This window comes from Chiloscyllium punctatum, chromosome 36, assembly GCF_047496795.1.
Source record: "Chiloscyllium punctatum isolate Juve2018m chromosome 36, sChiPun1.3, whole genome shotgun sequence".
NCBI classification, from domain to species: domain Eukaryota; kingdom Metazoa; phylum Chordata; class Chondrichthyes; order Orectolobiformes; family Hemiscylliidae; genus Chiloscyllium; species Chiloscyllium punctatum.
In genome coordinates, this window is record NC_092774.1 from 55155263 (window position 1) to 55177804 (window position 22542).

A 22542-nucleotide genomic window follows, 5' to 3' on the forward strand; every position below is an offset into this window, starting at 1 on the left:
GTGTCTTCTTGGAGTCGGGTTGCTTGTGAATGCAGCCCAAAGTGGGTGGTAAACTCCATCTAAGGCTAAATACTGGCACGAGACCGATAGTCAACAAGTACTGTAAGGGAAAGTTGAAAAGAATTTTGAAGAAAGAGGTCAAGAGGGTGTGAAACCGTTAAGAGGTAAACGGGTGTGGCCCGCGCAGTCTGCCAGGAGGATTCAACTCGGCGGCTCCAATCGGTCACGTTGGGGTCTGGCGGATCTCCTCTGCTGGGACTGCTCCCGGCATGGGTACAGCTGTCGCCGGGCGCATTTCCTCCGCTGGTGGTGCGCCACAACTGGCTTCGGGTCAGCTTGGAAGGCCGGTGGATTTGGAAGGTGGCCCACTGCTCCTTGGGGCGAGTGTTACAGGCCCCAGGCATTATCCATCGCCGCACCCCCGGAGTCGAGGGAAGGGACCACTGCCACGCCCTCCCGCCCCCCTCGGGGGGTGCGTGGAACCGCGTGTGGCGAGCGGGCTCGCCATGCTCCCGGTGGGTCTGTCGACCGGAGTGCAATGTCCTCAGTGTGCCCCAACCACGTGCTGCCGCCGAGTCGGGTCGAGCCATGCTGAGCTGGCGCCAGAGGGCCCTTCTTGTGGATCGCCCCAGCTGCGGTGCTCGTCGTCCTACCATCGCAGACGGGTGGCCTTGGCCAGCGCCTAGCAGCTGACGTAGCACTGCTGCGGACGAGGGGAATCTGACTGTTTAATTAAAACAAAGCATCGTGAAGGCCGCAGGTCGGTGTTGACGCGATGTGATTTCTGCCAAATATTCTGAATGTCAAAGTGCAGAAATTTAGTGAAGCGTGGGTAAACGGCGGGAGTAACTATGACTCTCTAATCCCCTCTCTTGGGGGATGTGACTACAGTGTTTTTAAGGTTGTTGGTCTCCGACCGGTGGCTGCGTCGTCACCTTTGTGATTTGTTTATACGTATTTTGTCGATCACAAAGTAAGGTCGAACCTCCACGTGGTTCCCCCTGGTAACGGCCTGTATGAGGAAGCTTTTGCCGGGAAGGTGATTTTAAATTGTTTTGTGGTTGTTTTAGTCTGGTCTTATCAGTGTTTTTACCATCGTTTTTATCTTTGGTCTGAACTTGATTTCACCAGAGCTATACGCCACTGGCTGTTTTTATTTTTTTCTCCATCGTTTGAGCATTACGCAGACCAGGCCGGCTAATACGACCTCCAGAAAAGATACGAGACGGCTGGTGACCATTCAGTCCGGTTGAAACCAAATTTGGCAGAGGTGATTATGGCCGATTCCAAAATTTCCAGTTGAGTGGGAGACCGGGAAAATAACCGCTCCCCACGGTTGCTTTTGGCGGCTCCGTGCGCTAAATGTATGAGCCAAAAACGGACTGGGCAATCCGTCTTGACTCAGACTCAGACGGAAGAGACCATAAGAATTATTCCAGCAAGGCTGTCCTCGGGCAGGCACGAGGGAGCTGTTAACATTGTCCAGAATAATCAGGACAGAAATCGAAGGGAAGGGAATGTAGAGGAGTCCCCTCGACAGCCAAGTCCATTTAACAGCCGGATGATTTTAAATTCAAATTTTAAAGGGCCATTTGTTTTTAGTCGATGTGGAGATTTAGAGAGCAATGAGGAGAGGTACAAAGGAAGAATTATTCAACCGGTAATTAAAGAAACAGATAAACTAGAGTTAATAATTAAATACCCTAAAAAAGATTTTAAATGTAATTATTGTAATAATATCTACAATACCACAGGGGTGTTTAGGAAACACTTGAAAATATGCAAGGGAATTAAATCAGTGAGGATTAGGTGCAGTAAATGCGATTGGGAAGGGAACTATCAGGCGGTAGCGTGCCAATATCCAAAATGTAAGATGAGTGATAATGTTAGTAGTAGTAGTAATAGTACCAGTAATAGTAATGAAGGAGGTGGATTAGAAAAATCATACCAGCGTGAAGAATGCCCGTTAAAATTTAAATCAGCCAGAGGGTTGGGGCAACACGAAAGACATGCTCAACCCATCTTGAGAAATGAGAGAAGGAAAGAAGGGAAGACGAAGAGTAAGGATAAGATAGATAAGAGAGAGGGAAACAAGAGGGGAGTATGGTGTAAGGAAGAGGTGGAAAAGTTGCAACAACTAGAAGTAGAATTTAGTGGCTGTAAGAATATTAATAAAAGTATTGCAGAGAGAATCGGTTCCAAAACCGCTAAACAAATTTCGGATAAAAGGAGATTATTGAATAAGAAGAATAAAACCAGCGATAATAATAAGGGTATAGAATTAGAAATGATCTTTAATAGTAATGACAATAATGAAATGCAAGATAGCGATCTGGGGGTCAGATAGGTTGTTGGTGGAAGAAAGATTGAATGAACAGAGGGACCAGGAGAACGCTAATATTATGGATTGTCAAGATTATAATGGTAGGTCGATATTAGAATTGATAAAAATAATTGAAGATGACCTGGGTAAGAATAAAGGTGTTAATAAGGATCAGGAGAATATTATGGGTGTAAGAATGAATAAATTAAGAAAGAAAATGGACGATGGGACAGGTAAGAAGGTAACTCATATTAAAAGAGTAAGTTTTAAGCTAAGGGATAGTGGGCAAAGAAAGAAGAAGGAAAACAAAGCTAAGAAAAGATATAGTAAAAAGAAGGGAGAATTTAAACAAATGCAAGTTCTATATAAAACTAAGAGGCAGTATTTAGCAAGAACCCTGATGGGGGGCCCCAGTTAAGAGTGAATGCCCCCTGAGCAAGGTAGAGTTAGAGGAATATTTTAAGGAAAGACTAACAAATTTGAATGAAAATAATAATTTAAGGGGTTTTGCTAAATATAAAAATCAAAGTGAGGGATCCTTGAGTGCCATTCTGACTGGTCCTGTGACGGTGGAAGACGTGGATCTGGCCATGAACGTGAAAACCGCTGCAGGGCCGGACAGGGTAACACAAAGAAATAATTAAGATATTTAATAAGGATAATTTATTATTTCCTCGACTATTTACAATTTGGATAAAAACCAGTAAAATTGCAGATCAGTTAAAAATAAGCAGAACGGTTCTGATCCCAAAGGTGAGCACAGAAGATGAGATAAAAGATAAAAGATATAATTGGAGGCCGATTATTATAGGGCCAATTATGCTTAGAATTTTTACAAAAATCGTTGCGAATAGACTTAGTAAAATCATAAATCTGAATAAAAGGCTGAAAGGATTTATGACTGGCCTAGCAGGATGTGAGGAGAACATAAAAATCCTGGAAAATATTATGAAAGGTCTAAAAAGAATAAGAGGAATTTAGCTGTGGTTTTTGTAGATTTAGTGAAGGCCTTTGATACCGTCGGTCATAGATTAATTATAACAGCATTGAAAAGATTCCAGCTCCCGAAAATTTTTATTATACGAATTGCAAACTTATCTGAGAATAATTTTACTCAGGTGGAAGGTTTTAAATGCAAAACCGGAAACATTGAAATTTTAAGAGGAGTAAAGCAAGGTGACGCATTGTCACCGATCCTTTTTAACATTGTAATGGACCCATTAATTAGTACTATCGAGGAGAAGCAGAGGGGGATATTCTTAGGATTAGACGGAAACAGTTTTCATTGCGCAACATTAGCGTTTGCTGATGACACAGCGTTAATTAGTCAATCTTATGAGGGTATGGTTTACAATTTAAAATTGGTCGAAAAGTTTTGTAATAACACGGGAATGGAAGTGTACATAAAGAAAACTAAAGGATTTTATCTTACTTATAGAAATAAGTCTTTTATATTTAACGATGAAATTAATTGGAAGTTAAATGAAGGGGTTATACAATTCATAGAACTGGGCAACACGGATAAATACTTGGGTGCTAAAATAGATCCGTGGATTGGAGTTAGTAAAGTGGACTGGGAGAGCCAATTGGATACATGGATAAGGAATTTTTAAAAATCTCCTCTTAAACCGGTACAGAACATAGAACTTTTAAAACTTATTTTATTCCTAGACGGTATTTTTATTTTAACTTTATCAGAAGTTTCTATTAATTACCTAACTAAATTGGATAATATTATTAAAAGCGCAGCGAAAGAGATCTTACACCTTCCCCAATCCATCACAGACGGAGTGCGCCATGCTAAAGCCCGTGATGGAGGCCTGGCGTTAAGTAGACTGTCAAACTTTTATTCCAATATCGATTGTGAAGAAATATGAGACGCTCCATAAATCTGATGACGAAATATTGCACGCCTCGTTTAGGTTTGAGGGTGAGAGTGTAGCGGAGAAAATGCATAAATGGAGTAAATTAAGGGTTATGGAAAAGATCTGGAATCCTAACATTAATCGACAATTGGATGAAGCAGATACCATCATACCATCATCCCTTGTTGCGTGTAGCGTGCACTTTAATTAATTAATACCTAAAATTACCCACCACCAATTAACCTAAGTGATCTAAAACGGTACAATTTTATTAATAAAATCTTAAAATGTAACTCTAAATTCAAATCAGCGATTAAAACTATTTAAAATACTATTTAAACTACTAAAACATATATAAAAAAATTAAAACCACACTATTTAAACTATTTTTAAAAATACGTCGATCGGAGATATTAAGAGTCCATGAAAATCCTTAAAAGTTCGAGGGTCAAAGATAAAGTTAGGTTTATGATATTTTGTGCAAATGATTTAAATTTTACAATCCCGAGGCCTTTCAACTCCGAATTCTTCTCAAACCACTTCCCTCGAGCTCCTATCACAAACCCATAAAAATATATCTTTCCTCCACCAACGAGGTCCATTATCTCTTTACCTAAGTGACTATATTTCTTTATCTTCTCCCCCCATGCCAATTCGAGGGAGTTTATTTGAAGGTCCGTTCTGACTGACACGTCCACCACCACGATTTGCTGTTCCTTCTTAAAGATTAAGTCCAGTATCCACAGTTTTCCAGGCGTATCTTTAACTCGCGGCTCTATATATATAGTCCACCCGTTTATCCTAACAAAACTAACTAGCTCTTCGGCTAACCTATTGTGCCTTTTAACTCTCATTTTCTTGACGTAAGGGCACCATCCAGAAATATGCGCAAAAGTTTCCGAAATGTCATTCCAACTTCTGCAATTCTTAATGTTAAAAGGCCTGCCATAAGACAAAGACGCCCGCGTTGGAAATAAATTAGTTCGGAACAAAATAGAATTAATGACTTTCGACGTCTTCATAAAAGATAATTTTGTCAACCAATTATTTGATGCACTATCATTCTTATAATAATGGACACCTGCCCTTTGACAGGGGAGGGCCATCCATCTCTGTATCTCCACAGATCTCCAGTTTGCATAGTTAGTACTCGCAAACTCCTCCATCCCATCTTCACTATCTTCTGTGATGGTATCTGCTTCATCCAATTGTCGATTAATGTTAGGATTCCAGATCTTTTCCATAACCCTTAATTTACTCCATTTATGCATTTTCTCCACTACACTCTCACCCTCAAACCGAAACGAGGCGTGCAATATTTTGTCAACAGATTTATGTAGCGTCTCATATTTCCTCACAATCTATATTGGAATAAACGTTGACAGTCTATTTAACGCCAGGCCTCCATCACGGGCTTTAGCATAACGCACTCCGTCTGTGATGGATTGCGGAAGGTGTAAGATCTCTTTCGCTGCGCTTTTAATAATATTATCCAATTTGTTAAGGTAATTAATAGAAACGTCTGATAAAGTTAAATAAAAATACAGTCTAGGAATAAAATATATTTTTACAAGTTCTATTTTCTGTACTGGTTTAAGAGGTGATTTTTAAAAATTCCCTATCCATGTATCCAATTGGCTCTCACAGTCTGCTTTACTAACTCCAATCCACGGATCTATTTTAGCACCCAAGTATTTATCCGTGTTGCCTGGTTCTATGAATTGTATAACCACTTCATTTAACTTCCAATTAATTTTATCGTTAAATATAAAAGACTGATTTCTATAAGTAAGATAAAATCCTTTAGTTTTCTTTATGTACACTTCCATTCCCGTGTTATTACAAAACTTTTCGACCAATTTTAAATTGTAAACCATACCCTCATAAGATTGACTAATTAACGCTGTGTCATCAGCAAACGCTAATGTTGCGCAATGAAAACTGTTTCCGTCTAATCCTAAGTATATCCCCTTCTGCTTGTCTTCGATAGTACTAATTAATGGGTCCATTACAATGTTAAAAAGGATCGGTGATAACGCGTCACCTTGCTTTACTCCTCTTAAATTTCAATGTTTCTGGTTTTACATTTAAAACCTTCCACCTGAGTAAAATTATTCTCATATAAGTTTGTAATTAGTTTAATAAAAATTTTCGGGAGCTGGAATCTTTTCAATGCTGTTATAATTAATCTATGACTGATGGTATCAAAGGCTTTCGCTAAATCTACAAAAACCACAGCTAAATTCCTCTTATTCTTTTTAGCACCTTTCATAATAATTTTCAGGGTTTTTATGTTCTCCTCACATCCTGCTACGCCGGTCATAAATCCTTTCTGCCTTTTATTCAGATTTATCACTTTACTAAGTCTATTTGCAAGGATTTTTGTAAAAATTCTAAGCATAATTAGCCCTATAATAATCGGCCTCCAATTATTTATATCTTTTAACTCATCTTCTATGCTCACCTTAGGGATCAGAACCGTTCTACTTATTTTTAACTGATCTAGAATTTTACTGGTTTTTATCCAAATTGTAAATAGTCTAGGAAATAATAAATTATCCTTATTAAATATCTTAATTATTTCTTTGTGTTACCCTGTCCGGCCCTGCAGCAGTTTTCACGTTCATGGCCAGTCAAGACGGATTGCCCAGTCCGTTTTTGGCTCATACATTTAGCACACGGAGCCGCCAAAAGCAACCGTGGGGGGCGGTTATTTTCCCGGTCTCCCACCCAACCGGAAATTTTGGAATCGGCCATAATCGCCTCTGCCAAATTTGGTTTCAACCGGACTGAATGGTCACCAGCCGTCTCTTATCTCTTCTGCAGGTCGTATTAGCCGGCCTGGTCTGAGTAATGCTCAAACGATGGAGAATACAATAAAAACAGCCAGTGGCGTATAGCTCTGGTGAAATCAAGTTCAGACCAAAGATAAAAACGATGGTAAAAACACTGATAAGACCAGACTAAAACAACCACAAAACAATTTAAAATCACCTTCCCGGCAAGAGCTTCCTCATACAGGCCGTTACCAGGGGGAACCACGTGGAGGTTCGACCTTACTTTGTGATCGACAAAATACGTATAAACGAATCACAAAGGTGACTACGCAGGCACTGGTCGGAGACCAACAACCTTAAAAACACTGTAGTCACATCCCCCAAGAGAGGGGATAAGAGAGTCATAGTTACTCCCGCCGTTTACCCACGCTTGATTAAATTTGTTCACTTTGACGTTCAGAGCACTGGGCAGAAATCACATCGCCTCAACACCGACCTGTGGCCTTCGTGATGCTTTGTTCTCATTAAACAGTCGGATTGCCCTGGTCCGCACCAGTTCTATTTCAGCTGCTAGGCGCCAGCCAAGGCCACCCGCCTGCCATGGAAGGACGACGGGCACCGCAGCTGGGGCAATCCACAGGAAGGGCCCTCTGGCGCCAGCTCAGCATGGCTCGACCCGACTCGGCGGCAGGACGCGGTTGGGGTGCACTGAGGACATTACACACCGGTCGACAGACCCACCGGGAGCATGGCAAGCCCACTCGCCACACGTGGTTCCACGCACCCCCCGAGGGGGGCGGGAGGGCGCGGCAGTGGTCGCTTCCCTCGACTCCAGGGGTGCGGCGAAGGATATTGCCTGGGGGCTATAACACTCGCTACAAGGAGCGGCGAGCCACCTTCCAAAGCAACCGTCCTTCCCAGCCGACCCGAAGCCAGTTGTGGCGCACCACCAGCGGAGGAAATGCGCCCAGCGACAGCCGTGCCCATGCCGGGAGCGGTCCCTGCTGAGGAGATCCGCCAGACCCCAACGTGACTGACTGGAGCCGCCGAGTTGAATCCTCCGGGCAGACTGCGCGGACCACACCCGTTTACCTCTTAACGGTTTCACACCCTCTTGAACTCTCTCTTCAAAACTCTTTTGAACTTTCCCTTATGGTACTTGTTGACTATCGGTCTCGTGCTAGTATTTAGCCTTAGATGGAGTTTACCACCCGCTTTGGGCTGCATTCACAAGCAACCCGACTCCAAGAAGACACAATCTCGATGAGCCTCGCACCGCCACCAGCCTCACACTGTCCTCAGGCTAGGCCTCGATCAGGAGGACTTTGGCGTCTGGGCACCGTCGAAGAACGCGCTTCTATACGCCACATTTCCCTCGCCCATCAGGCAAGCGGGGATTCGGCGCTGGGCTCTTCCCTGTTCACTCGCAGTTACGAAGGGAATCCTGGTTAGTTTATTTTCCACCGCTTAGTAATGTGCTTAAATTCAGCGGGTTGTCGCGTCTGATCTGAGGTCGTACACAGAGTCAGAGGATGGCCAGGCCGCACCGCCAGCGTGCATGCCCCCACCTCTTAGTGGGCGGGCAACATCTCACCGCAGAGGGGGGGTTGGCCGATGCTGCGACGGTCAGAGAGCCAGCCACCCGCACGTCGCTCACCACCCTTGCCAGCAATGGTGTCGACGAGTGGCCGCCCCTGCCACCAAAGACGCGCGGGGACGTGCTCGGCGCAAATTCACGGGACCGGAGACCATCCCCCATCCACGGCAGGAGGCGAATCTTGGAAGTGCCGGCAGCTTACTCGAGCGGAAGATTCAGCCCGATTCCTGCCTTGCCAGAGGCCCGGGCACGGCGGTGACGACTCGCCGCCGAGGACGTGCGAGGCGCCAGCCGACAGAGACTGACCGATGGTCAGAGAGAGGGAGAGAGAAGCGCTGAGACACAAGGGGTAAATGGTCGCACAGGCACGGCATGCACATCAATCACCAGCCGTGGAACGCCACGGCCTTCAGTGGGGCCGGCGGGCGACGCCGCTCCTGAACCCAGCGGCCCCGAGCCAGACGAGTTGAGGAAGGCACGCTGACGGTGACAGGGTACGGAAGACACAGCGGTGGCCTTCTGGCGACTTGGCCCCCGATAGCCCGACGTTCCGCCGTCCTCCAGATGGTTGGCCGGTGGCATGATAGGTGTGCCTGCACGGTGACCGTGCGCACACCACGGCCGCCAACCCCTCCGTGCCTCCCGAGACCGGTGGCAGGACCGAGCAGAAACTTGCGGACTGAACGGGAGAGCCAAAAGCCAGCGATCCACGCACGTGCGACCGTCGAAGTCACAGCGTTCGATGAAAACCTCCTCCCTCGGCCAGGCACTCAGCGCCAGCAGGGGAGACAGGATCAGACGCCCCACCGGCCACTTAAGTCTGAGGACGAACCACGAGACGGGCGGCTGCAGCAACGGGCGGCCTGCAGCTCCCAGATACGGTCTGTGCCTCTCATCACTCTCAATCGATCAACCATCGAGTCGGGTCAGCGTGTCGAACTGGCGAGCTCCACGGTGAGGCCGGCAGCGCACCAGCACCAGACCTCCGCGGCTCCCTTCACTGTTTCTACTGCCAGCCAACCGAGAGACGGACCCAGTGCGGACGTGCAGAGCCTAGGCAGACCCCACAGGAAGCTCAACATTTTGAGGCAGCTCCGTGTCCCAAAGACGAAGCGGTGCACGTCGCCGTGTGAACCACCGACGGCCATTCTGGGACCGGTAACAGCCGTACTGGCCCCACTGCCACGACACAGACGGACGCCAGGCCACGCTCCCCGGCGGGGGGATGGCGTCGAGCCTGACGAATGGAATGTGCAGGGTGCGGGAAAAGGCCAAGTGCTCTGATGCCAGAGGGCTCTGGAGTCTGAACTTAGGGGGACAAAGAGGACGGGTCCTCTGCGACACCCCAGCCGCTTTCGCCAGCCAATATGAGTGCGATTAAATGCCAAATGACCCTCAGACAGGCGTGGCCCCAGGAAGAACCCTGGCCGCAAAGTGCATTCAAAGTGTCGATGATCAATGTGTCCTGCAATTCACATTAATTCTCGCAGCTAGCTGCGATCTTCATCAACGCACGAGCCGAGTGATCCACCGTTAAGAGTTGTCTGAGTTTGTTTTCGGTCTCTCCCTCGCCAGAGGAAAGCGACCCAGACCGCACATGCACTTCCCACATTAGCAGCACCCACCTGCACGCTGGTGTGCGCGGGTCGCAGGGTGGCGTGAAGCTGTGGGGAGCACCAGCCTGGTGCAGCCCGCGGAAACATATGTCTATTGGGAAAAAAGGCCGCCCAAGAGGCGATGCGTGCCCCCACGCACCGCAGCGACCGAGGCAGGATCTCCTCCACCATATCGCCCGCTGAGTGTCACGAGGCATGCAGCAGCTTTGCCCGAGGAAAAGCAGAGGCGGAAACGGGACCAGCAATCGGTTCGGCAGCGTCACTGACCCGTGCACGTGGCGGGGTGTCGGCGAGCGGACCACTGCAAAGAGTCGGGATCTGCAATAGCCAGAGCTGACGGCCGCCCGGCCCGGCCACTGCCAAGGTGGGCTAGGAAACTCGGCAACGTGGGCTGAGAAAGAGAATAGATGGGGGAACAGAGGGATGGAGAGCAGAGGGTGTGGGGGAGAGAGAAAACGCATGGGGAGTCAGAAGATGGGAAGAGGGACTGGACAGGGATGCAGAGGGTGGGGGTGAGAGAAATAAAGAGAAAGAGAATGGACGGTGTGCCGGAGGTGGCGAGGGATTGGCCAAGGGTGCCGTGGGTGGCACGGGGGAATGGAGAGGGCAGAGCCATGAATGGCGGGGGAGAATGGATGGAGGTGCTGTGGGTGCTACAGGGGAGAATGGGCAGGTCGTGCAGTGGTTGGTGGGGGAGAATGGACAGGGGATGCAGTGTGTAGTGGGGAGAATGGACAGGGGCACTGTGTGTGGCAAGGAGAATGGTCAGGGGATGCTGTGGGTGGCTGGGAGAATGGACTGGGTGCTGTGGGTGGTGGGGAGAATGGACAGGGGGCACTGTGCGTGGCAAGGAGAATGGTCAGGGGATGCTGTGTGTGGTGGGGGAGAATGGACTGGGTGCTGTGGGTGGCGGGGAGAATGGACAGGGGGCACTGTGGGTGGCGAGTAGAATGTAAGGGGATGCTGTGGGTGGCGGGCAGAATGGACAATGGCACTGTGGTTGGCAGGGGTTAAGGCCAGAGGCACTGTGGTGGTGGAGGAATGGACAGGTGGTGCTGTGGGGTGTTTGGGTCTTGGAGGGAGATGGTGGTGGTGAAAGCATCCCACTCACTCCCAGCATCCCCTTCTCTGCACACATGCGGTGCACATTTTTCTGAGTCTGGATGGGATTCTGTTTGGAGGGTCAGTGTTGACTCGATGGGCCAAATGGCCTGCTCCCACAATGTAGGGATTCTATGATTAGGAGAGCTGTCAAACCAACAACTTCTAATTGGTGAAGTAAAAGACCAGGAGCCAATCTTTAAGCAGTTTTCCATTTATTCACTCAAATTGCCCTTTCAATTGAATTCCTTGAATTTAATGTGTTCCGTTGTAGTTTAATTATGATCCATGAAAAGCAACATCCAGTCACATCTGAGGGAAGAACCAACTCAACTGACTGAACAAGTGTAACAACTCTTCTGTATGCACTTTAGATGTGACATCCTCTCCCTCTCTCTCTGTTGACCCAACGGGATTACCAGGGCTAGAATTTCCACTCTCAAAATACAATTGCCGATGTACTGTTTGCTTCTGCTGCTTAACATAAGGATTTAAAAGCTGCTCGCCTGATTCGCAGAAAGCACAAAAACAGACTGTTCACTTGCACCTGCGCAGAGATAAAATTTCATTTGGAATAGATCACAAAATAACAACCGGTGCCAATCCCTCAACTCTGTGTTACACATGGAGGGAGGGGAGGGGAACTAAAGTGTTTTACTCTCCGAAGTTAGAGGGCAGGACAAAGTTTCAGCCAGTGGTAAGTTAAAATTCAACCCTGTGCTGTTTTCTGTTATAAAAACTCAAACCACATGGATTTGGTGGGATTAAAAAATGAAGGAAAGGGAGCTGGCAAAGTTTCCAAGCCCCCACAACACCCACACACAATTCCCTCTGCTTAGCTGGAGACAGTGCTGCCCTCCCCTGTTTAGGAGTAATCTCTGCAAAGGTGGTGGTATTGACAGTGAGGAGGATGGTCTCTGGCCACAGTTTGATACCAATCAGCTGGTAAATGGGGCAGAGAGATGGAATTTAATCTCCAGGCATTCTGGGAAATGTAATAATGGAGGAAAGTAATCAATAAATAGTAGGTCCCTACAGAGTGCTGAGGAACAAAGGAACCTTGCTGTCCAAGTCCAGAGATCCCCGAAGGTATCAGTACAGATAAAACTAGGGAGTGAGGAAGGCATAGATTTGTATTTTTTTCATACAGAGGGCGGTGCGTGTGTGGAATGGGCTCCCAGAGGAAGTGATGGAAGCTCGTACCATTATAACATTTAAAAGGCATCTGGTTGGGTATATGTATTGGAAGGGTTGAGAGAGATATGGGTCAAATCCTGGCAAATGGGTCACGAGATTAATCTAGGATATCCAGTCAGCATGGGTGAGCTGGACTGCAGAGTCTGTTTCTGTGCTGTATGACTTTACCCGCCTAATTCAATGCAAGTTTCAGCAACATGTCTGCAGCTTTATGCTTTTAGACATTAACAATGTTTCTGAGTATATCATTTCAGCTGTTCTCAATTTTAAAATCAGCCATTTCTTGTGCACCCCTGTCTTCCAGGTTGATTCATCACCATCCATTCTCTCTCTTTCCTGAGAAGGGCTTGATACAGCAATCAAAGAGGGCTCGAGGTCCGAGAAAGGATGGGGGGTGGGGTGGGGAATGGACAGGGGCACAGAGGCTGGGGGAGAAGAGAGAGAGAGAGAGAATGGATAGGGGAGCAAAGGGTAGGGAGAGAGAGAGAGAAAATGGACAGGGGACAGAGAGTGGAGGGGAGGAGAAAGACTTGGGGACAGAGAATGGGGGGCAGAAAATGAGGGGGAGAGAGAGAGAATGGCTGGGCAGAGAGATCTGGTGAGTCCAGACTGTGAGGAGAGAGAGAATGCATGGGGACAGTGGGTTGGGGAAGTGACAGCACAAATCCCACCTTACCCAGGAATGGTGTCAGTGTTCCATGAACTGGAACCCACTCCATTAACAGCAGACTTGGGGGCAATCGTTTCTCAATAGACACATGGCTAAGACGGTAGATTCATATAATCCCTACGGGCCATTCGGCCCATAAAGTTCAGACTGACCTTCCAAACACCCACTTTCCCCATAGTTAACCCACCCTAGGTTGCAGATCCCTGGACACGTCAGCATGGCCAATCCACTCTAAACTTCAGATGGTTAGACTGTCGGAGGAAACTGGACCACCCAGAGTCCACCCATGCAGTCACAAAGGTGAGAACATGCCAAAGTCCACACAGAGAGCTGCATGAGAGTGGAATTGAACCCAAGTCCGTGGTACTGTGAGGCAGAGTGCTAACCACTGAGCCACCATACCACCCAGAGCTTTGAAGTTCTGCTATGTCTTTGTAGCTTCTGACTTCTCATTAGCCTTCAGCAGAGGTTCTCTCCTCCTGACATTGTTAGACCACGCCTGCTGCAACCTCCCTTTTCCATGTCTCCAGCCCTGAGCATACCGGTTCCCAAATCCTGGCACCAGGCAATCTGGTCTTCTGCTGCCAACTGCAGAGAATGGTGACAATCCCTGCCACTATTCTCTCACTGACCACCACTGCCCCCTCCCCAACATTGTTCTTAATCCCACGACGCAGCCAGTTAGCTCCTCACTCATGCAGACCTCTCTCAGATCCCCTTTATCTGTCTGACCTGTGCTGACACCCTCCTGACCCTGTCCACTGACCCAGTCAGAAGGCTTTGTCTGTCGAGGAATGACCATCTCCCAGGATAAAGTGTCCAGTTAACTTTCCCCTTTACCCACCAACAGAACAGACATGAACGTGAAATTTTTGTAGTGCGATTACTTCCCTTAAGCATGAATAGAGGCTCTCAACCGTCCGTGGGCTTGTGGCGCAACGGTAGCGCGTCTGACTCCAGATCAGAAGGTTGTGTGTTCAAATCACGTCAGGCTCACTGCAATCAACTTCTTACATTTCAAATCTTTCCGTATATCGGTCGTGTCAAATCTTCTTTGCGGTAACTTTCGATCACACGTGAATCTTTGCTGTCAGTTTGATTTGTGAACACTGTGTCAGGGAGGTGGTGTGCCCATTGTTTGGGTAAATGCTCAGCTCCCCGCAATGTGAGAAGTAAAACACAGACTGTTCGTTCAGTTGGTGACGGCGGGGTGTGAATAACATTATACCGATATTTTTACAACATAATCTAGAGATTGCCATCCAGGTTTTAGTCACATCAAACTGCCACGCAATGCTGTTATGGCCTCAGTAAACTATAATAACGTGAAGATCGCTGGGATGATTTTCTACATCCGACTGCAATATAAACACAGATCATTGCTTCCAGTTTTGGTGGAACAAAAGACATCGTATTGGTGGATAATTACAGTTAGTGCAAACACAGCTAGCCATCGATAAATATTAATCCTGTTCACTTCAATGGCCAAATTTCAATTCAGAAACCAAGTGCACTTGGCTGTTTGTAACAGAGACAACATGACAAAATGGCTCATAGGAGGAGAAATGGGACATTGAGGAGAAGTGAAATGTTTGCTTTTGGTCACCTCCACAATTGTTAGAAAAACAGGTGAAAGAATTCTTAAAAGGTGTCTGAAGTAGTGGTGAGGCATAACACTTCAGACAGCGCAAAGGGGAAGACCACTTTCTAGTGGAAGAAAAAGACATTCCTTATTTCTGAAAGAACTGGGAAACAGAAGAGGGAATGAAATCTGACTTGGGAGCTATTTCCTATTTGTTGAGGATGTTGCTTCATCACAGTCTTGGTTTAGAGCATAAGCTCTTCATCAGGAATAAAGGGTGGCCCAAGGGGGCTGAGAGATAAATGGGAAGGAAGTGGGGCTGGAGGGAAGGCAGCTGGGAGTGCAATAGTTAGATGGAGGTAGGGATTGATGGTGATAGGTCAGAGATGAGGATGGAGCAAATAGGTGAGAAGCAAGGTGGACAGGTCAGAGATGAGGGTGGAGCAAATAGGTGAGAAGCAAGGTGGACAGGTATGACAGGTCAAGAGGTTGGTGTCGAATTGGAAGGTTGGATTTGGGACAAGGTGGGGGAGAGGAAATAAGGAAACTGATGAAAACTGCATTGATACCATGTGGTTGGAGGGTCCTAAAGCAGAAGTTGAGGTGTTTTTCCTACAAGTGTCGGGTAGCAAGAGGTTGGCAGTGGAGGAGGCCCAGGACTTGCATGTCCTTGGTGGAATGGAAGGGGGAGTTCAAGTGGTAAAAACAATGACTGCAGATGCTGAAAACCAAATACTGGAATAGTGGTGCTGGAAGAGCACAGCAGTTCAGACAGCATCCAACGAGCAGCGAAATCGACGTTTCGGGCAAAAGCCCTTCATCAGGAATAAGGCAGTGAGTCTGAAACGTGGAGAGATAAGCAAGAGGAGGGTGGGATAAAGTGTTCAGCCACAGGGCGGTGTGTCGGTTAGAATTAGAGTTCAAGAGTTGTTCCCTGAAATATTCGGTTAGTTGGCATCCAGTTTCCCCAATGTGGTTGAGACCATATTGCGAGCAATGGACATGATCTTATAAATAGATTGCATAAGTCTTAGCCTGCCAGAATTATTTTCTTTTATTAAATTAAAGAAAATTTTTATTCAATTGGATGACTGCATGAAACGGTTTGTTGGTCAGATTTGAATCATCACTCCCAAATGAGACGATGCCATGAATATCAGTGAACTGCTCTTTTTGTTAAAAACCACAAGTTCTTGATTTATTTTCACAACTTACTGGTATTCACACCTGCACATTCAATGTCAAACTCTGACATCAGAAATTAAATTACAGCATTAATTTTGACTTGAAATATTCGAACAAACAAATTAATAGCACACAGTGAATCGCAAGTCTGATTAATCTGAAATTAAATTTGACCAAAAAAATATAAAATCAAGATGGGAGATAAGAAATGGGGGAAGGGCAGAAGGCGAGAAATGCAGCATCATAGAAAGTGCTCCCCCAGAGTGTGCATTTTACCAACCACCACTGCTAAATATAAACACTCTGATATGATCCTTCGGTTTTAATGTAAACCATAGCCCCATACAGTAGGTACCATTTAAATGAGTTAAAAATACAAGCATTGAGCAAATCCAGCTTCCAGCCTTACCCCCCCCCCGCCCTCCCCGGCCCCTCTCGCTTCTTGGAGCTTGGACCATCCTCCAGCGCCGGGGGGTTGTTGAACTCCTGGGCTCCGGCGGCCACGCCTCCACTGAAGAAGCTTTGGGAAACAGATGCAAAGACAAGATGCAGAACAGAGAACCTTTGTATATGAAAGCAGCTTACAGAGACATTGAGCAATAGAATCACATGGTTTTTACCCATCGTCCTCTGGGTTATCTACCCAGCACACTCACGCAGCACTACTCTACTTCTGTGCTCCCAGCAACTGGATCGTGGATCAGTTTAAAGTAGGTCCTATATCTCTGATTACATCGGTACACAAGGCAGTGAAGAAAGGTTTCAGCACACTGGCCTTCATCAGTTCGGGAATTGAGTATAAATGTTGGCAAGTTATGTTGTAGTTATACAGGACGTTGATGAGGCCGCACCTGGAATATTGTGATCAGTTTTGGTCCCCTTGGTGTTCTGACTTCTGACTTCTTCAACTCTGGGTTTGTGTTGAACTTGATGGGATACTTTGTCCAACTCAGCATGTTTAAACAGTATCTCTCAGAGGGATTCATCTGAAACTTTTCAGGAGGTGAGCTCAACAAGATTGAACTATTCAAAGTTACTTGGACTCTATTTTAAACTTATATCAGGACCAGTAGTCAGAGACACGTACAGCATGGAAACAGACCCTTTGGTCCAAATTGTCCATGCTGACCTGATATCCTATATTAATCTAGTCCCATTTGACAGCACCTGAACCATATACTCTGGCAGCTCAGTTCATATATATACCACCCTCTGCATGAAGAAGTTGTCCCTTTAATTTGTTTCGCCTCTTACCCTAACCTTATGCCCTCTAGTTCTGGACTCCCCCACCCCAAGGAAAGGACATTGTCTATTACACTGTCCATGCCCCTCATGATTTTATAACCGCTATTAGGTCACTTCTCTGCCTCCGATGCTCCAGTGAAAACAACCCCATGCTATTCAGCCGCTCCCTGCAGCTCAAACCCTCCAGCCCCAGCAACATTCATGTAAATCCTTTCTCATAGATAAGTCACTCTTTCAGTCATGAAGAAGGGTTAATACCCAAAACGCTGACTACTCCACATCCTGGTGCTGCCTGGCTTGCTGTATTCTCCCAACCTCCTGCTTGCCGACTTCGGGTTGCAATATGTAGTGGCTCAGTGAATACCACTGCAGCCTCACAGTGCTGGGGACCCAGATTTGATTGCAGCCTTGGGTGGCTGTCTGTGAGGAATTTGCACTTTCCCCCAATGCCTGAGTGAGTTTTCTCTGGGTGGTCCTGTTTTCTTCCATAAACCAAAGATGTGCAGTTCATGTGGATGGGCCATGCTTAATTGCCCATAGAGTTAGGTACATTAGTCAGAGAGAAATGGGTCTGAGTGGGTTACACTTCGGAGGGTCGGTGTGGACTTGTTGGGACAAATGGCCTGTTTCCACACTGTAGCTAATCTCATCCAATACTTTTGTTACTAACGAATGGCAGAGTAGGCCAAACTTCTTCTCCGATGGTCTTGCTGTCTTAGGTTTCTCTGGTTCATTTCATTGGCAATGTGCAGTCCCGGGCTCAATGAGCAACAGTGTCCACTGAAGGCAAAGCTCATAGAATCATAGAACCCCCACAATGTGGAAACAGGTCCTTCAGCCGAACACATCTGCACTGATCTTCCGAAAACTAACCCACTCAGATCCATTTTCCTACCCTCCATAACTTGCACACAGACTCCCAAGGGTGGAATTATTCCTGGGTTCCTGGTGCCATGAGGCAGCAGTGCTAACCCTGAGCCATCATGGAGTTGTGATTGTGGGGTGTCGGGAAGGCAATTGCAGTCCAGCAGAAGACTAAAACAGCCCACCTACTCTCCCACTGCACCCACTGTCAGAACTGGCAGGAGGTTCAGACCTGTGAGGTGACTGAAGGCATCATCACTGGTAGGATCTAATTGCTGGGAGCGCTGGTGCTCCCGCTGGTGCTTCCGCAAGTTGAAGGAAAACATGAACCTCTTCCCACACTTGGTCCAGCTGGAGGGCATCTCCCAGGTGTGGGCACATTGGGCTTCAGTAGGGCAAAGGAATTGCTGAAGGCTTTCCCACACTTAGGGCAGCAGAATGGCCTCCCCTCCTCCGCCACTCTCCCCGCCCCCCCCCCAAACCCCCGTGTTGTCCAGCTGGTGATTCAGCAGTGTGGAGGAGCAGGTAAAGACCTTCCCACATCCGGGGCAGGAGAACGGCTTCTCCCCAGTGTGGATAGACTGGTGCCTCAGCAGGGCCGAGGAATTGCTGAAGGCCTTCCTGCACATAGGCAACTGAACGACCTCTCTACCATTTGGACACACCAATGGGCCAGTACGTCAGAGGAAAGAGCAATGCCCCTCCTGCAGTTGGGGCAGAAGAACGGCCTCTCAGTGTGGACCCACTGGTGTCTCAACAGGTGGGAAGAACTGCTGAAGGCCATCTCGCACTTGGGGCAGGAGAACAGCCTTCCCCGGTGTGGACCAACTGGTGCGTCAGCAGGGCATGGGAATCATTGAAGCCCTTCCTACACTCAGGGGAACAGAAGAGCCTCTTCCCCTCTGTGGGCCCATTGGTGCTTCAGACCCCTTTCAAATTTCACAAAATCCTTCTGATTGGAGGGACACCAGAATTGCACACAATATTCTAAAAGTGGTCTCACCAATGTCCTGTACAGCCACAACATAACTTCCCAACTCCAATTCAGGCAGCATTCAAGCAGCTTCGAAATCGACGTTTCGGGCAAAAGCCCTTCGTCAGGAATAAAGGCAGTGAGCCTGAAGCATGGAGAGATAAGCTTATCTCTCCATGCTTCAGGCTCACTGCCTTTATTCCTGACGAAGGGCTTTTGCCTGAAACGTCGATTTCGAAGCTACTTGGATGCTGCCTGAACTGCTGTGCTCTTCCAGCACCACTAATCCAGAATCTGGTTTCCAGCATCTGCAGTCATTGTTTTTACCTTCCCAACTCCAATACTCAGTCAGAGGATTGGGAACGCTTTCAAAACCCACAAAAAACAAACAGGAAAGAATGGACGGACAAACCGAATTTTTGAGAGTGAGCTTGGAAGCATCACTGAGAAATCGGCGGAGGGGGTTTTTTGGGGACGCGTTCTCCTTAAATACACTATATACGTATTTCTCTTGTGGTCTTCGTAGTTTCTCTGTGCTGCAGTGTGTAGTGGCTCGTTGAAATAATGTCCTGATGCAGCTTCGTTTGTGGGTGGTGGGATGATTGCTTCTGTGGTTAAGTATTTGGTTTGTGTGTGATGTTTTTATGTAGATGCTAGTTTGAAGTTCCCCATTGACTGTTCGCTCTACTGTGACATGTGTGCTTCAGATGCAGTTTATTGTTGTTCTCCTCTTTTTCAAACTAGGAGCCCCCCTCAGGCCATAGTCTCACGACTTGGAACACCAATGTACAGACTAGTCAAAGGCCTCCACTGAGGACTAAAACACCAAGTCGAAGATTCATGCCACTCCATTTACTCCATCCAAGAATTCCCGAACACCAAAGACACGAAGATAGAAGAGGATGGAATAATGTTGTCCTTTGACATAACACCCTTGTTCACATCCATTAACATCAACGTGGACAAAGAAAACTGAAGACACTACTCGAAGAACTAAAGACGAAAACACAGAACCAACTTCAGCAGCAAAGATAACACTGTCAACCTCGTAGAACTGTGCCTTACCACCCACTTCATATTCAGTAACAAGCCCTACAAACAAATCAACGAAACACCCATGAAACACTTCTGTCATCAAAAAATGAAACAAATTAGAGGAAACCTACAACACCATCAACAATCTCCTTACTGGCATAAAATTCACAAAAGAGGAGAACAACAACAAAGTGCCATTTCTAGATGTCACAGTCGACCGAACAATCAATGCTAAATTCAAAACAGCCTCTACAGGAAAACAGCACACGCGAACCAAGTACTTAGCTACAGAAGTAATCATCTCTACACATACAAACAAATCTGAACGAGGGCACTATTTCAACGAAACACGACACACTGCAGCACCCAGTGACTACGAAGACCAATAAGTAACTGTACAGCGCTTTTAAGGAGAATGGATAGCCAAGCAACACGCTGAAAATTGCTACCCTGACCGGGAATTGAACCCGGGCCGCAGCGGTGAAAGCGCCGAACCCTAACCACTAGACCACCAGCTAGACATAGGCAAAGTTTGACAGCTCTCCTGAAAATTGCTTCCCTGCCCGGAAGTCGAACCCGGGTCACCAAGTTAGAAGGCGAACACCAATGTCATTTCGTGTATCCATTGCTCCCGATGCGGTCTCTTCTACATTGGGGAGACTGGAGCCCCGCCACAGATTCAAGTCACAGCGTTTGAGGGAACATCTCCAGGACACCCGCAACAATCAACCCCATTGCCATGTGGCCCAACATTTCAACTTCCCCTTCCCACTCTGCCAGGGACATGCATGTCCTGGGCCTCCTCCATCGCCGCTCCCTCCCCACCCGATGCCTGGAGGAAGAACGTCCCAACTTCTGCCTCGGATACATTCATCCCCAGAGCATCAATGTGGTCTGCACCAGTTTCCTCATTTCCCCTGCCCCCACCTTACCTCAGTTCCAACCTTCCAGCTGAGCGCTGTCCTCATGACCTGTCCTACGTGCCAATCTCCCTCCCCACCTATCCGCTCCACCCTCCTCTCTAATCTGTCACCTCCATCCCCACCCCCATTCACCCATTGTACTTTTTCCTACCTTCGGCCCAGCACACCCCACCCCCAATTTATCTCTCCACTCAGGAGGGGTCCTGCCTCTATTCCTGATGAAGGGCTTTTGCCCGAAACATTGATTTTCCTCCTCCTCGGAAGCTGTCTGACCTGCTGTGCTTTTCCAGCACCACTCTGATCTAAACTCTGGTTTCCAACATCTGCAGTCCTCACTTTTGCCTACCCAATAAACTCAGTGTGACGATTTCACATCAACAAACTGACACAAGCAGACACAACGTCTGCAGAAACCTTAGCCACATTACTTTACATTAAAGACATCTGGGAAATGATGTCCAGACAATTCAACCCTCTCAGCATCATGGTCGCCCACAAACCTCCCAACACACTTAAACAGCGGCTAATGAACCTGAAAAACCCGATACACACAACCAGCAAACGAATGTTATTTACAAAATACCATACAAGGAAATATATACATGAACTCTGCCTCACAGTTCTCTGTGGCAAGAAATGCTGGGATAAGAAAAGGAAGATTTTTTTTAACCGAAACGAATCGGCACTGACTGGACAGCCATTTAAAATCAACGCTGTCAGCCCAGGATGGAAGACCCGAAGGGATGTACCGTGTTCTTATTTCCTGAAGATTTACAAAGCTGAGACTGGGTTTTGGTGTTTGTTCCCTTTCCACTCCCAAGAGCCGCAGTGTTGGGGCAGTGAGTTGGGAAAAGTGAAATGTGCCCGTGAGCAGCGTGTGGGACTATTTCAGCTTCCCCTCCTCTGACAGCGCTATGACTTGACTCTAATGTTCTCAGGGACACTTACTGACGCGAGACAGTGAAAAGAGTCTCGTTCCCGCAGATCAGGAATTCAAACCGTATGCCGGCTTCAGGACAATGAGAAAGATTAATTGGGGTGTGTGAAGAAGCTGTGAGCTGCATTTCAAACAGGTAGGTGGAGTCAGATGCGTCATCCATTGCGCCCCTGTCACTGTGCGGATCTGACGCCGCCATGCTGCAGAGTTCTGACGTTAACACGGACATGCGCAGCAATGGGAACATTCACAAGAGGAACAGCCAAAGATAATCACCGTCACTGCTTCCCTTCCATAATCCCAACTTTGTGAAGCAGTATCTTTCACTGGCAAATAAAACACCTTTGTCCTCAGGTGCCTGCTTAACTTCGATTACGACTTCACGCCCCTCACTGTTCTCTCTCATTTCCAAACTCTTGGCTCATCGCCTCAATAGCAGCTCTGTGGGTATCTGCTTGTTCCACCCTGACAGGCAGTGGGCTACAAATTCCCGACCAGTCCCAATGTGATTGAAATACTTCAACCCCTGCACTGATTTGCATCTTTAAAAAAACCGTGGAGCAATCTCCCTTTCTTTTTGACGTCGTTTCTCAACTGTAGTCGGCAGGGTTCACACCTGCGTGGGGAAACCGCAATGGATTTCATGTCCATC

The 22542-nt window shown here is 47.2% G+C and overlaps 2 non-coding genes across 2 annotated transcripts; one reads left to right on the top strand and one right to left on the bottom strand.

The window, feature by feature from the left end:
• Positions 1-9951: 9951 nt before the first annotated feature.
• On the bottom strand, positions 9952-10104 carry LOC140461166 (5.8S ribosomal RNA). Its single transcript, XR_011954487.1, has one exon. It is a non-coding gene; the product is annotated as a 5.8S ribosomal RNA (ribosomal RNA).
• Positions 10105-14070: 3966 nt separating this feature from the next.
• On the top strand, positions 14071-14142 carry trnaw-cca (transfer RNA tryptophan (anticodon CCA)). Its single transcript has one exon. It is a non-coding gene; the product is annotated as a tRNA-Trp (tRNA).
• The last annotated feature ends 8400 nt before the right edge of the window (positions 14143-22542 follow it).